Source organism: Balaenoptera ricei, chromosome 4, assembly GCF_028023285.1.
Source record: "Balaenoptera ricei isolate mBalRic1 chromosome 4, mBalRic1.hap2, whole genome shotgun sequence".
Taxonomy (NCBI): Eukaryota; Metazoa; Chordata; class Mammalia; order Artiodactyla; family Balaenopteridae; genus Balaenoptera; species Balaenoptera ricei.
In genome coordinates, this window is record NC_082642.1 from 139786945 (window position 1) to 139803287 (window position 16343).

General features: G+C 34.1%; 1 pseudogene; it reads left to right on the top strand.

Moving 5' to 3' along the window:
• The first annotated feature begins 4731 nt into the window (after positions 1–4731).
• Positions 4732–5134, top strand: LOC132364437 (multifunctional methyltransferase subunit TRM112-like protein; annotated as a pseudogene).
• The last annotated feature ends 11209 nt before the right edge of the window (positions 5135–16343 follow it).

A 16343-nucleotide genomic window follows, 5' to 3' on the forward strand; every position in this document is an offset into this window, starting at 1 on the left:
AGGAAAAAATGAACCATTAATATTAAACAAAGCAATGTGAATTTGAGAAATGACAATGAACACTTTAACATTGATCTGTACTCTTTTGCTTAGCAGAATGCATCAAAATGCCAGAATTGTGCTTATTTACATAAATCTACAAGTCTAGTTGTAGCACTTTAAGTATCAATGGATTCATGATAAGTATCTTAGAAAATCCCATCTGTTATAAAATATGTGACCTTATTAATTCAGAAAATGTCAATTAGAAATATCGTTATAAATAGAAATGTACTAGGAATCAGACATTTGATTTTCTCTGCAAAGAAAATCGTTAGCAGTAGAGGCTTAATGGAATTTGTGAAGAAACCTTGCAACTTTGGTAATTATTAATTAACACTGATTACATTAAAACCTACATGGGAAATATTCCGTAGTTTTACACATATAATCGATGAACTTCATCAGTCAAATTTACATTCAGTTGAAGACAAAACTGCTCTAAGAATCATTATAAATTAATTAGTACTTAACACTTAATTGAAATGAACACATTGAAGCTCAAATTTCATTTTCAGAAAATAAGCTTAACTATCATGGATCATTTGGTTTACTGTTCACTCTCCATTTTACTTCCAAAACACTTTAAAAAACTTACTCTACAAGCAAAAACAGATCAGACTGTCACTCAGTTTTTCCTATTTAACACTCACTACCACCAATTACCCAATTGGCTGTGGTATTAAAAATCTGGTTTATGAAAAATATGAACTCAAGGAACAACAATCCTTAAGTCTAATTCTCCTGTTTCCACAATTTACACTTTCTTCACTCAAGGCTTTTGGTCATCTCTCAGTTTCCTTGAATAGGGTCTCCCCTGCTCATTTAGCATGCGTAAGAACGATCCTCCCAAATTCTCCTAATCACAGATTGTGCTTATGTTGGGGAGATCCTGCTGTAGCACGTTTATTTGATAAGGGTTTTATGATAGACTTGTAGAAGCAGAAGAAAGATTTACAAGAGAGTAGAAAATGTTTCACCAGTTAGAAACATATCCATTTTCTATTCTACAGTAGGGTAGCTACATTTATTTGCAATAATAGGGCTCAAGACAGGATAAATTCACTATAATGATAGGTATAATAATGGACACTGGAGTTTTGGTATTGTGGGCAGAGAGTTCAACATAATCACCCTCATGTACAGGCTTGTCTCTACCAAGCCATACCTTCTCGGCTGTATTTAGACCATGTATAAAATCTAGAGCCTCTGCAGTTACCAGAATTTCCCATGGTATAATTCCAGCTGATAAAGCAATGTTTCTATGTACAAATGGTGCTTGAATAAGCCATACCCAGTACAACTACAGCTTCAATGATGGCAATAAAATTTGAGAGGCATCACCACAAAACCTGAGAATATTGGGAAAACACAGGAAGTCAAGAGATTCAGCCTGCAGTCCAGACACAGAAACTTAATATGAATCTTGCCCCTACTACCTAGGTTTTCAGGGCCTTAGATTTTCCATCTGTACTACGAAGATATGTTTTTGATTATCTCCAAGACCTTTTCAAATAAAATCACACGTTCTATGCTTTAGGGCAGTGACTTTTAGACCCATTGTTTATCATGCCACCAGTGGTATTTATCAGTGTAAGTGATATAACTATCCAGTTGAAAGTTTCCAAACTGAAAACCAACTCTGTTGATTGGAAGATATGGCAAAGAGTAAACTAGAATATTTTTCATTAGATAATATATATTTTAGGCTTGATGATTTACTTCTTGTTTTAATACTTCCAGCATTAGTTTAAGCACCTACACATGTTCAGCATTTTAATATTTACAATCAGGATTTCAAGTGATGCTTCTTTTAGAGTGATGCATCTTAAATTTATTTCTCATTGAGTTACAAATCAAATCAGAGGTGAACATTGGAACAGTTTTTAGCTTGATAATTGTAGCTCATACCTCTCACTGACATCTGAGAATGAGACTAACAGGCTGCCTTACAAATAGGACTGCTTACTGATTTTGCAAAGGTTGGAACAGAAGAGGCTGTACTCTTTTCTGTAACTGTAACAAGCCCTACCTTCCTATATTGATTACTTACTCTTCAGTGTTACAGTAAATTGCTATTGTGGAAACATAATGATGCTGAACATTTGTAGCCCAGATGATAGGGTAATGTTTAAACACAGTGTGCCCTGTTCTTTGTAGATTTACTAATAACCTCTTTAATCATTTCTGTTCAAAATACCATGAATTCTGAAGCAGAAACCAGCCTAACGATACAACTAATATATGGAGCATAACATTTAATCATTTAGAAGTAAATCACGGCAATTATTTTTCCATCCTTTAGACAGTGGGCCAAATTTTTTTCCTAATACTATTCCTAATAAACCTAAAATAAATTCATAGAAGCTTTCATTCTATTCCTGCTCTTTTGTTCTTAAACCAAAGTTGGCCAAGGTAATTGTTTCTATTTTATAACAGGAATTATATGTTTGAAGAATATTTTCCTATCAAAAGAATATAAATATTTCAAAAATAAGCACATTTAAAGATCTATCAACCCACGTACGTTGCAATGAGGTGTCACCTGAAATAAGGTGAATATAGGGGATATAGGAAGATTATCATGAAAGATATTATAATCTTGTAGTAACAAAATGTATTTTTTACAAAATGTTCCTCCTTCAGAAAGACACCAGTATCTCATCTATTATATGAATTGAGTTAGTTCAAATAAAAGTGATTATTGAGGATGAAAGCCATCCTATTATATTTTTCTTGTAGATATGAAATACAACTGAGAAAGACTTGAGTAAAATAAAGAATACTTAATAAAACAGAGCCTGTAAACATTGGAAGCAAATTTGAAAAATGAAAGCATGGTATAAAGTATTTATAAAAGCGGAATTCTTAGCATAAGTATTCATTTCTATCTCTGTAAAAGAATATAAACTCTGCCTCATTTTTTTTTTTCTAGAAGGAGTAGTCATTAGAATTAGGGTTTTTTTTTTTTTCATTGTTTATGTTTATTTTCTATTGAATGAAACCATTTAGGACCAAAATATTGACTATTATTTCAGTATCATCATTCTCTTGAAAACTTAAAAAAGCAGGTTTAATTATATTCACCACCACCAACAGCAACAAAAAAACATTTTCGAATCAGATTTGTTGTCCTCAATCTTACATTCATTCTTTCAAGATACTAATATTTTGAAAATTCTCTAACAGAAATATTAAGGGAAGGATCTATAGGGACAAACAAAAAGAATTAATAGGAATATATTTAAGTTTGCCTGGAGAATTCAGACTAGACTTCCAAGTTGAGGTGTTACTTAAGCTGATCTTTACTGTGCTTCTTCATTATCAGTGGTTTGATTTTCTATATTAGGCTAAGTGTTTGATCTCTTCAAAGTCATACAGAGTAATTTTAAAATGATGGCTTTTGTGCAAAGACTTCATAAGTCAACAGAAAGAGTTGCATGTATATAATCTGTTTTAATGTGTTTCTTAATGTATCCTTGATGCGTTTAAAATTAATTTTGTTTGAAATTTGAATAATAAAATTAAGTATAAATACTGAACATATGATATGCATAGAAGCATAGAAGTATTCTTAACAATATATGTGAATTAGTTTTTAAAATTCTATACATTGTGATATCTAAAATTTTTCATCTTAAATATTGGTTTACATGATACTCAGCAGTATTTCTAACATGGAAAATTATTCAACTTAGCTTTATAAGTCCTTTAACAGTATTTCCATTTTACACTGACAGTGAGAGCACATTGACATTACCATCTTCTATTGATTTTTTAATTAATAAATTTTGTTTTTTGTGAGCAGTTTGAGGTTCACAGCATAATTGAACATAAAGTTCAGAGTTCTCATAAACTCCTGTCCCCACGCATACAAAGCCTCCCCTACTATTGATTTTATCACTTTATAAAATATTCAATGGCTTAAATATTAATTTTTTAAAACTAGATTTTCCTCAATGACTTGAGAAATATATATGTAATTAGAATTCTAACACTATACAATGCCTATATCCTATATATAAAAAAAATTTCAAAGCTGGGTGATTATTTATAGCCAAGGTGAATGTACTTAAAATTCATTTCAATAGCTTTACCTAGATAAAAAACCAAAATACATAAACCATTATTTTTCATTAAAGAATATTTGCATATGTATTCATAATTTAATGGTTTTGCCATTCTTTTTACTGTATATATCTTTTCATACTTACTTGCATACTTCTTGAGAAAGTCAAATGTGTATAATCTGTAGCATTTTTATATTGCTAAGAACCAAATATAAAATTCAATTCCCAGAGGCTTTTATGAGTTAAATGGTAAATAAATGTTTAATGTATGTATGTAATTAGAAATTGTATGTAATTAGAATTCTGACACTAAACAATGCCTATTAAAATTTAAACTAAAAACTATCGACAAAGCATTCACTTTCTATCAAATCTACACTCTGCTCGACCCCCTATATACAATGCCCCATATTAATTTTCGAATTAGGGATTTGTAATAATCTGCAAATTTTTAAAGTATAATTTATCCCATTCTTGACAGTTAATCTTTATTTTGAACACTGTTTTAACTGATATTCTTCCCATCAATTTTTTAAAAGACTCAGATATCATCCCTTATAAAATACTGAATTTAAGCTTACCATGCTTTATTGCGTATCACCTTCACATACCTGTTGTCATAATGTTCACTACCTCAGTTCCCATTCACATCTCAACCCACTGCAATCTCATTCCACTTACCACTGAAGTAGTTCTCACTAAGGTCACTAATAAATGCCTGCTGAGCTCGCATGTGCGGGGCTGGGGCCCCGTGGCTTCCCCCTACGCCTCCAGGCCACTGGGGTCTGCATCAACCCTGTGGAGTTCAACCCCGACTTCGTGGCTCGTATGATACCCAAAGTGGAGTGGGCGGCGCTTCTGGAGGCTGCCGACACCTTGCATCTGGTCGAGGTGCCCAAAGGCTGGAGGTGGATGTGCTGGAGGGCACCCTGCAATGCCCAGAGTCGGGACGTCTGTTCCCCATCAGCTGTGGGATCCCCAACATGCTGCTGAGTGATGAGGAAACTGAGACTTAAAAGCGTGCCAGGCCCCGGTTTTTCATTGTGAGCGTGCGTATCTTTGTTTACGTGTATATCCTGTTTGCTATTTCTATCCTGTGTATCCCCAACCCTTGGGCCAGTGACACACCAAACACAGTGTTCTTGAGCTCGGTATTATTTTTTTTTTCTCATTAAAGTGTCAAAACCAAAAAAAAAAAAAAAAAAAAAAGTACGGGTGGCGCCGCCGCTGCCGACTCCTCTCCATCCTTCCCCGGGACGAGGGGCTGCGCCCGCGGTCAGACCCTTCCAGGAGGGTTAAGCCAAGTAACTCTAGGTGTCCTTTTCACCATCCACTCGCTCCAAATATTCTTTCTCGATCAGAATGGCAATGCATTTCTTAATTAGGGACCCGAGGCTTGAATCTTGAAGACAGCTGGGTCAGTACTTCTCCAAGTGACTGCTGGTGCTTTAGAACCTTCCTCATTTTCATAATTCTCAAAATAGCCGCCTGCATCAGTAGTTTGCGGTCTTCCTCGATGTTTCTGTGTGTGGTTTCTTGTTCCTGCTTCTATTCCGTTTCCAATCTTTATTTGAATTTTAAGCAGATGCTCCACATTGAGCATACTTTTCATCTTCAAATTTTCTCTCTTTGGTTTTCATGTCAATGAAAACAACTCTTGTTGATACGGATTTTTAGGGCTACAGTGTAATGTGTATGAATCCAGTGTGACAAAATATATATTTAATTGACCACATAATGTCTTACGTCAACATAGAAGTAAGGTGGACCATACCTACTGCTTAATTTTAAGAAGAAACCCTACATAAATGTTTGTTACATAAGCCTTGGCCAATGGTTACTCTGTATTTGCTAATGACTTTCCAATTTATTATCTTGATGCACAGAAAGAGCTAAACAATTAAGAGCGTCAGCAAGGCTTTTGTGTCTACATTTTAATGGTGTTGGCAGAGGGTTAACAAAATTGTTCCTCTTCTGCATGAGAATTTTATTTTCAGTTAAATTTCCTAGCTTTGTTTCCCTAGAAACGGGTAAGGACGTAATTTGTCAACTAAGTTACTAAGCAACACTGCTTAAGGTAAAACGACTGCTTAATTGAAGGCTGACTTAAACCAAGGGACAATAAATACTTGATAGGAAGCCCTATTGCAAGGTTTCTCTGAGTGTAGAGACTCATAATTGGGCATGTACCTTGTACAGTCCATGAAAGATCTCTCTACGGAGTTGGTACAAAAGATTATGGCTCCTGTGGAATGTGAGGCTTTTAATCAAGGGTAGTTTCCACACCTGTATATTCTGTATTTTACCTCCTTTCCACCTGAGCTGTTACCTGGGTGGAAGAGAGCTCACCAGGGCTGTATGGGTTTACAAGAACTGCTGCAAGACTCCTACTGAGAGGAACACCTACTGAGGAGGCCCTCCTGGCAAGCTGAGGTTCCTGCCCTAATCCTTTTGATTAGACTGGTACAACTGAAATATTGATTCAACTTCCAGATGCTCCGACATTTCCAGGTTCTCAGCATCTATGTAATTTTCATTCAATATTTTTCTCTATGTGTATATTTGTATGCCAAATTTCCAAATTATGAAAAATCTTAACTATAGCAGGGCTAACATATTTAGACTCACATAGTATTAACAATAACTATTATGATATAGGGGATTTATTGAGATCTCTCTAATATGAAAACCTAATTTTTCATGCAGATTCTGAGTTGCAGCCTAGACAAAGTAGGAGAGGAGACAGATAGAAAAATATTATATCTTTCATCATATTACATGGATTAACAGCCTATACCATGAGTTATATGTTTGATAGAAATGGAATCAAATTTTAATTTTCAAAACACAAATGTTGAAAGTATACTTAATTACTTGAAGGTTTTATATAAAATACACATAATTTGCCATATGGGTATTTTCAAATGCGCTTTATTAAGTATATGATTCATTCAGTAGTCATTTTTTTTCTCCCTTATTTTAAATTATAATTTGGAAATATAACATATGCACAAAATCAAACATATTTAGACCATGTTTGATAACAATGTCAGAAGTAATCAAAATCTTAGGCAATAAACTATTCACACTTGATATTATAAACTGAGCATAAATTTGTCTACTTTTCAACATGGAGACAATCCAATGCTGCTCTAATTATAAATTAAACTTATTTTCAAATATTAAAAGTATTTTACATGCAAATGCCCTTTATAGCAATTTCAACTTCAATATTTAAGATGTATCTTATTAAACCTTCTCCCACCATTTTTTCATTTTGTTTCTCTTATTTGCCTTCATTTTTTGGTGTGTGTGTGTGTTAATACATGTTTAAGCTTGTGGACTACATCTGTAAGAAGTACCCATAAACATAGCTATGTTTAATTTTGAGTATTTAATTCACAGTGAATTAAGATAAATATTTGACAAGTGTCTGGGTTGCTTGAACAGTTATTTCTATTCTCTTAGTGAATGTTTATGTAATTATCCTTTTGATATTATCATAACTGTCTATGTTACCTGCCCACAAGTTCTGAGATATTTATTTACCTCATTAATTACTTTATGCAGAGAGAACATATTGGACTTCTGAAATGCAACCAAAGAAATAGCAAGTATAGTAGATTTCAGGTACAATATTTTAGAATAGCAGATTGTTTCTCACTGCCAGAACAAGGTAATTCATTCCATCGTAAAATGATGATCAAAGGAACGTTATCAATCACACTAGCTGATAAACTTTTAGTGCAGAGATTAAGAATTGGACTTAAATTCCTTAATTAAAGTAATAAGCATAGATTTCATGATTTTTTCTTAAAAGCAAACTTTTCAATCTAATGTATGAAAACAAATGAGTGATACAATTGGCAGAAAATATTCCTGGACAAAAAAGTATGCAAATGAATGTCTTCCAATCTGTTTGAATGTAAGTTAAATGAATGTATTCAAGAGCAAATTAGGTCCCTAGTGATAATTACAGTGGGTTCTAATATGTTTAATATAGTATAACCTTGTTTGTATTTTGGCTTTACCATACTTTTAGTATCAGTTTAAACAATCTTCAAAGAAATGTACTTTCTCCTTGAGCTCTGTATAGTAGTAATAATAATAATAGTAATAGGTCAAGATACATGAACAGAAAATTACTGAGTTTAACCAGACATTCAAAATAAAACTATTGTTGTTAATAGCTAAAAAAAAAACAAAAACTGAGACTTAGATGATTATCAAAAGATGAATGCTCCAGTAGTGTCTCATTTTCAAAATTTTTTTTTTTTTTGAAGTATGAATTGGCGTCCCTGGTGGCGCAGTGGTTGAGAATCTGCCTGCCAATGCAGGGGACATGGGTTTGAGCCCTGGTCTGGGAAGATCCCACATGCCACGGAGCAACTAGGCCCGTGAGCCACAACTACTGAGCAACTAGGCCCGTGAGCCACAACTACTGAGCCTCCGCGTCTGGAGCCTGTGCTCCACAACAAGAGAGGCCGCGATAGTGAGAGGCCCACGCACTGCGATGAAGAGTGGCCCCCGCTTGCCGCAACTAGAGAAAGCCCTCGCACAGAAACGAAGACCCAACACAGCCAAAAATAAATAAATTAATTAATTAATTTTAAAAAATAAAATTAAATTAAAAACAAAAAGTATGAATTATGACGCTAAGTGTTCAAGTTACCAGAATTATGTCTTAAAGAACAACTTAGAAATGTAAGTGGAAATCACCAGGATCTATAACATATATGTTATTATCCAATGTAGTGGTTAATTTTTTTTTTTTTAATTATTTGTTTATATAACATTTTATTTATTTATTTATGGCTGTGTTGGGTCTTCATTTCTGTGCAAGGGCTTTCTCTAGTTGCGGCAAGTGGGGGCCACTCTTCATCGCGGTGCGCGAGCCTCTCAGTATCGCGGCCTCTCTTGTTGCGGAGCAGAGGCTCCAGAGTGCAGGCTCAGTAATTGTGGCTCACGGGCCTAGTTGCTCCGCGGCATGTGGGATCTTCCCAGACCAGGGCTCGAACCCGTGTCCCCTGCATTGGCAGGCAGATTCTCAACCACTGCGCCACCAGGGAAGCCCTGTAGTGGTTAATTTTATGTGTCAACTGGACTGGGTATGCCTGTGAGGGTGTTTCAGGAAGAAAGCAGCATTTCAATTATTAGACAAAGTAAAGAAGATCCACCCTCATCAATGTGGGCAGGCATCATCATATTGGTTGAGGGCCCAAAAAGAACAAAAAGGTGGAGAAAGGGGAAATTCTCTCTCTCTCTCTCAAGCTGGGACACCATTTCCTCCACCCTCAGCTCTCCCCCCACATTCTCAGGCCTTCAACCTTGGACTGGGAGTTCCAGCATCAACTCCCTCTTATTTCTCAGGCCAACAGACTCAAGCTGAATTACACTACCAGCTTTTCTGGGTCTCCAGCTTACAGATACCAGATTGTGGGACATCTCAGTCTCCATAAACCAGTTCCCTTAAAAAGTCTCTTCTCATTTATCTATATAACTATCCTATTGGTTCTGTTTCTCTAGAATTACTTAACACATCCAACTACATCACTTACCCAATGTTTTTCTAATCTAGTTTCTAAATTGAAAAGAAAAGAGACCACAGAGTACTTCTGTGTTTGTCTTTCAGCACATCTGAAGATTCCTCTTTCTATCCTGGAGAGCAAGATGACAAAGCTTAAACTGGTTGATAATACTGTAGACTAGTATGATGTTTAGTTAAACAAAGCATGCCAATTAATATTAAACTGAAAGGAGCCTTTCATTATGTGGTACAGGTTTCTATACTTGGTGATATAATTTTCTAAAATATTTAATATTATCATTTTTGTAATTATCTTTTATTGTTTTCAGAACAAAAGAGAAAATAGATGATTAGTTAAATCAATAGCTCTCAAAGTGTGGTCTTGTTAGTCTTTCATGGCCCTAAGACTCTTCAGTGGGTCCAAAAGTTCAAAACTATATACATAATAATACTGGGACATTATCTTTTTGCTCTCATTCACTCAGTAGTGTCAGTGAACATTTTCAGAGGCTGCAATAGTATGTGATGAAATGCAAATACTTTTGATAATCCAGGTTTCTTATATTAAGCATTATATAAAGGAGATCTGAAAACTGTAAAGAGATACTACTATTATGAATTCTTTTATTTTCAAAAATACAACCATCTTTAGGAAAAGAAAAATGTTATCTATGTTTACAGGAAATAAGCTTATTGTTATATTTAAATCAATTAAAAATCAATATTTTAATCATTAGTTTTACTTTCTAATTTAGTAAATATTGCTAGAGATAATCTACATAAATACTTCAGGATCCTCAATAAGATTGAATTATTCTGGTTCCTGAGAAACCAACAGTTTATGAAAAGAAAATGTTTGAGAACAAGTGACTTAAATCATTAGATTTATAATTTATAATTCAATAATATCAAAGTAAGAATAATGGCAAAATATGTTAATGCCTAAAGAGCAATAACAAAGTTTCGTACATGTAGAAGATCAGGGGAAGTGGTATCTATACCCATGCCAGGTACAACCATAAGACTACATGTTTAAACACATAATTCCTGTCAGGATCCAAGGCATCCAAGACTGGAATTAAAGTAAATAACAGTTTCCCTTAACTCCAAATGTATCTGAAATATTGTATATCATTAGGGTATCATTTCTGAATTATTTTGGGCCTCACACTTTTTAGGTAAGGTAATGCTCTAGAGAATTTTTATTCGTCATCTATGATTGCATTAACAAAATACCACAAAATTAGCATCTTACAAAAACACTCATTTATTATGTCACAGCTTCTATGGGTCAGGAATCTGGGCACAGCTTAGCTGCATCCTCTGCTTTAGTCTCTCACAAGCTGCAATGAGTTCGTCATCCAGGGCTGGACTCTAAACTGAAAGTTTGGTGTGGGAAAGGACCCACTTCTAAGTTTATATAGTTGCTGACAGAATTCAGTTCCTAGCGACTGCTGGACTGTTGGCCTCAGTTTCTGTCTGACTCTTGGCTGTGAACTGCCCTCAGTTCCTTGTCACATGGGCCTCTCTAACTCAGCTGCTTGCTTCATCAAACTGCCGTAGTCAGAAAGCAATAGGGAGTCTTAGAAAGACACAAGTCACAATCTTCAGACTAGTGCTCTCCCAGCTGAGCTATTTTGGCCACCCTACAAGTCACAATCTTATGTAACCCAATCACAGATATGATATCTCATCCATCTTGCCATATTTTATTGTTTACAAGCAAATCGCCAGGACAGCCAATCCAACTCACTGCGACAGGAGGAGATTACACAAGGGTGTGGATACCGAGAGAGATCATTAAAGTCACTTTACGTATACCTAGTAATACCTGACTAAATTCCCAAGCACAGAAAAAAACAATGTCCAGTTATTATAAAAAACATGTTTTCACTCATGCATGCATTTTCTGATCATCGATTTTGTGATAAGCTCAATTTATCATGTGACTTAGGATGAAAAGAAAACCATGCAATTACCTTCTGTTCTAAATCAATATGAATTTCCTAGATGAAGGATAATAAGCAAATACTATCCTTTAGCAATTCTAATAACTTGCTATTGGTACACTGGGCAATGGTATATCAAGTTTACTAAGGTCATTGCTAACGTGACACTAGAATTAAATCCTGGTGGACTAGGGAGCATTAGTGAGGTAAAAAGCTATCTTTGAGAAATAAAGACTGTCATGTAATGGGACTAGCAGAAGCAGATTCACAGGATAAAATAACTTGAAACCTTCTGGAAATTGCATCAAGGGGACGGGTTTTAAAAGTTAGGAAGGGGTCAGATCATGAAGGATGTGTCTGCTAATAAAAGTCATTCAATCTTTTCACCTGAAAGTTACTGAAAAATATAACTTCTAATTATGATAAGTTGTATTTTCGCAATGTAATCCATCAATCAATTAATGATACTATTTAGTGATATCATGCTGGAATTAATGGTGTGAAATGATTCGGGGAATTTAGATTACTATCAGCAGGAAATTAAGAAGCCTTCTATAATTAGCCAGGTAAGAAATTTGGAAGATTTGAAGAAAGATACACTCTCGGAAAATAGAAACAGGATCACATAAGATAGGTATTCACAAAGTGGGCTTTGTTAATAGATAACTTTTTGAGAGGGTGATAGAACAGTGTAGACACTTCTCCTCCCTTAGGACTTGATAGTTTCCACTTCTAATAAGGTCCCAGGTGATCGTTATCATGCTGCTCCTCAAAACATATTTTAAGTAACGCAAGACCAAACTACTAAAGGTTTTATGATTAGAAATGGCAGGAGCAATCAAGACAAAGCATGTAGCATACACAACCGCATACCCACACACTCACATGGATCTAAAGAGAAGAATAAAAGTAGCTAAGGAGATACATGGACTAAACCACCATAACAAAAAGCGAGGCTGATAGTGACAAATGAAAGTACAGGTATTTGTATCTGGAGAGGCAGATACTCAGAGTGGTCTTAGCAGTTGCAGAATGATTTTACGGTAACTTTGGTGACGTGCAATCTATTTTACTACCTCCTTTGGTTCAAGAAAATTAACTTCTCATTAATCTCTACAACTGAAAAGGACCAGGTTAATGTTGGGAGGTATACTGGAAGGAAAGAAACAATGTATGTGGCAAATGGCAATTACACTTTTGATTAACACTATTCTAGCTTGTTTCCTCATTTTCTGTAAAGAGGGATGCAAATAAAACTCCAAAAAGAATGGTAAAGATGGAATGAATATAAGGAAAGATTTCAACTTTATCCCTTGAGGAGAATGGAAAACAAAAGGTTGACTGAAAATAATTAAAAGTGTTACTAGAAAGAATTGACAAGTACTGTATATTTGAGCTGTGGATTCAACTTGTAGTAGCAACGGTGTACATAACTGTTTAACTTTTCATCCCCCCCCCCCCTTTTAGAGCAAATGCTTTTTCTTTTTTCTACCCCATATTCCTTCTTTTCTGGAGGAGAAGTATTTTCAGTGTGGTAATTGTGCTTTCTTCCTGCTCCAAATATATTTCCTATACAATCTGCTAACTTCTGATTTAACTCTCTGTTTATTGGGGCTGGTTGATTAGGTGTGGGATAGTTGATTGGGTGTGGGAGTCTTTTCCTGGAAACTTCTAAACTGAAGCTGAGATTGCCTATTATTCGCTGTTGGAATATCTAATATGTAAAATCTGGAGCATTGAGTCCCATCAGTTGACAAATTCGGTTGGAAATGAGAACGGAGCCAATATACAAAGAAAAGCAAGCATATGAGATTATATATATATGAATTAGAGATTCTTGTTCTAAAAGATTCTGCCATTCTCTGGCTTTTCTAATCTCCAAGAGTTTTGATCATCAAATGTTCCACAAACACTGCAGGCACATAATCACCACTACCTCCTGAAGTCTATGCCAGGGCTGGTAAGAATTTTCTTTTGCAGTAAAAAAGGTATGACAAATTCAACCTCAAAATAACATTATTCACAGTAAAATACAAAATAATATATTTTCCATTTATTTCCTTTTCTGAATTTTGTCATAGGCACTACTCTATAGGGTTCAATAAAGTTCATTTTTATGTCAACCAAACTTGATTTAGTTCAGCTTCATGGCTTTGCACTGAGGTATTGCTCACTCTCAAAGAATGCTAATCAAGTAATTCCATGACATCTATATAACCTTGCAGTAAAAGTACACCAATGTAAAGGTGGGTGAATTACAATCTATTTGATGCCTGATTTACCCCACAGCTGTATCCAGCAATGAAATATAGCAGCTAGGAACTAAAGGTTGGGTGGTTTTCAAACAAATTAGGAGTTATATGGTAAAGAGGGTAGATCCCTGGTGGAACACTAAGAATGAATTGGGTTATTTAAAAACTCTTGGTTTTGTCAGGATTTGGTTTACATTTGAATTTTCTTCTGACAAAAATAAGTTAGAAGTTGGACAGACACACATATTTGTATTTCTTTGCTAATCTACTTAGAATCACTGAGGAGTATTTCATCAAAGCTACTGCAGAAAAGTTTAATATTTAAAAATATTGACTGATAGAAAAATAGGATATGCTTAACATCAGGGCAGAGCCAGTTTCTACCTGTGCCAGTCCCACTTAACAGTACCACTTAGGGCCTGTTCAAATACCCCTGAGTGTATATTTGCTCTGAATGTTTACTGAAGGGAATTTAGGTTCATATTTTTGAAAGTGAATAATATTGCCGTAGTATTATAAAAAGAGAGACAAGCTTCCTTTATCTGTAGAACAAGTTTAGAAAATTAAACAGTGGTATAATTTTCTGACATGTTTCTACAGTGATATGAAAAAAGCACCATTATGATATCCAACCAGTAGTTTTAGACATCTTGTTTTACTTATGAACCTTAAGTAGCAATTTACACCTTAAGGAAATTGACAACTGCCTGATTAATGTTCATGCTAATCATAAACACTTTTTTACAATAGAGATATTAAACATTAATCAATTTAAAATCTGGTATTTCCAATTCTTATGCATCAAAGTACTGATTTGGAATATCTCTTAAAATGTAATATGGAATTAAACAATTCAAACGTATATAGAAGAATGAGGTCATATAGTTTTACTATGCAAAGAAAAAGGGAATTTAATAGTAATTAATCTAAAAATAGTTTTTTCTCAAAGGTATCAATTTAGAATCAGTATTTATACTGTTTCCATAAAGTTCATCATTATATACATGGAGTAACTAAGAATTTATTGATAATTTTGATGAAGCATATTCAATTCATAAAACAAAGGCAAGTTTAAACATAAATTACATGATTTAAAAATTGAGGAAAGTTCAACTTTTAATATCTTTGCAGTTCTACCAGGTATCTGAAAACATAATATGGCGTATATAGAATATATGGGTAGTAATATAGCCTATGGTTCATTCTTCAACAAGAAAATGATTAGATATGAAAAAGGAGATAGTATATTTGATATTAGTATAAGAAAACCTGGTAAATAATTTTGAGATAAAGAAATAAAGGATATTTTGAATTTTAATTGCACTGTAACTTACAACAGTCTGATATTAGACATGTCACTTAGGCTGCCATCTCTTCTCTCTTCCTTGGGTCACATCACGCTCTTTCTTTTATGGACAGCCACCTAAAATTATCTCCTTTTTCCTTTCCCTATTAACTGAACAAGAGATGAAACATTTCTTTAAAAAAAAGGGGGGTTCACAAATGCTTTAATTAACTTAATAAAACTAATTTCCCTCCCTCAGACATCACTGGAGTTATTGTTATACACAATTAGTGATTGTATTTCATTCAAATTAGTTTAATGATCCAAAGGTAACTTTTTGCCAGTAGGTTATCCTTGCCCTTATTTGGAACAGTTCTGAATTGTGAGATGCATTTCCATTCAAATTTCAGATTTCACAATCTCTATTGGCCAATTTGGTTGTGTAAATAGGTGTTTTATTAATAATGCTCCTGATGCAAGATTATGTGCAACTACTTTGTAACTAAAATATAATCTGCATGAATTAAAAACACTCTGACACTGTATAGAACAGTGAACTCTGCTCAGTATTATGTAACAAACTAAATGAGAAAAGAATTTGAGAAAGAACAGATACATGTATAACTGGATCACTTTTCTTTACACCTGAAACTAACACAACATTGTTAATCAACTATACTCCAATATAAAATAAAAATAAAAATAAAATAAAATAAAATAAAAGTAAAATAAAAATACTCTGACAAAATTATTCTTTTTACCTAATAGCTAAAGAACAGATCCTTGGCAATATTAATTTGTGTAAACATTTCAGAATCAACCTGCTCATGTGAAACTTTGGTTAATTCAATCAAAAATCCACATTGACAATTTGTGTTATTTAACTGTTTAAATAAAATGAAAGAATGGATACTCATAAGGAACAATTTTATATCCAGCTAAGTTATGTAGGATTATCTCAAAAATCCCACCATAAACAAATTGTGATTTATCCATATGAGAGAATATCCCTCAGAAATTAAAAATGATTAAAATATTGATACATACAATATGATGAATCTCAAAATATTTATGCTGAGTGATAGAATCTATGAAAAAAGAGTACAGATTGTATGAAAATTCAAACTGAAAGATAGTGGCAGAAATCATAGCAGTGATTACCTGAATTACAAGGGGACTTGAGAATTTTTGTAGGTGATTGACCAAGACCGCTATGTTGAC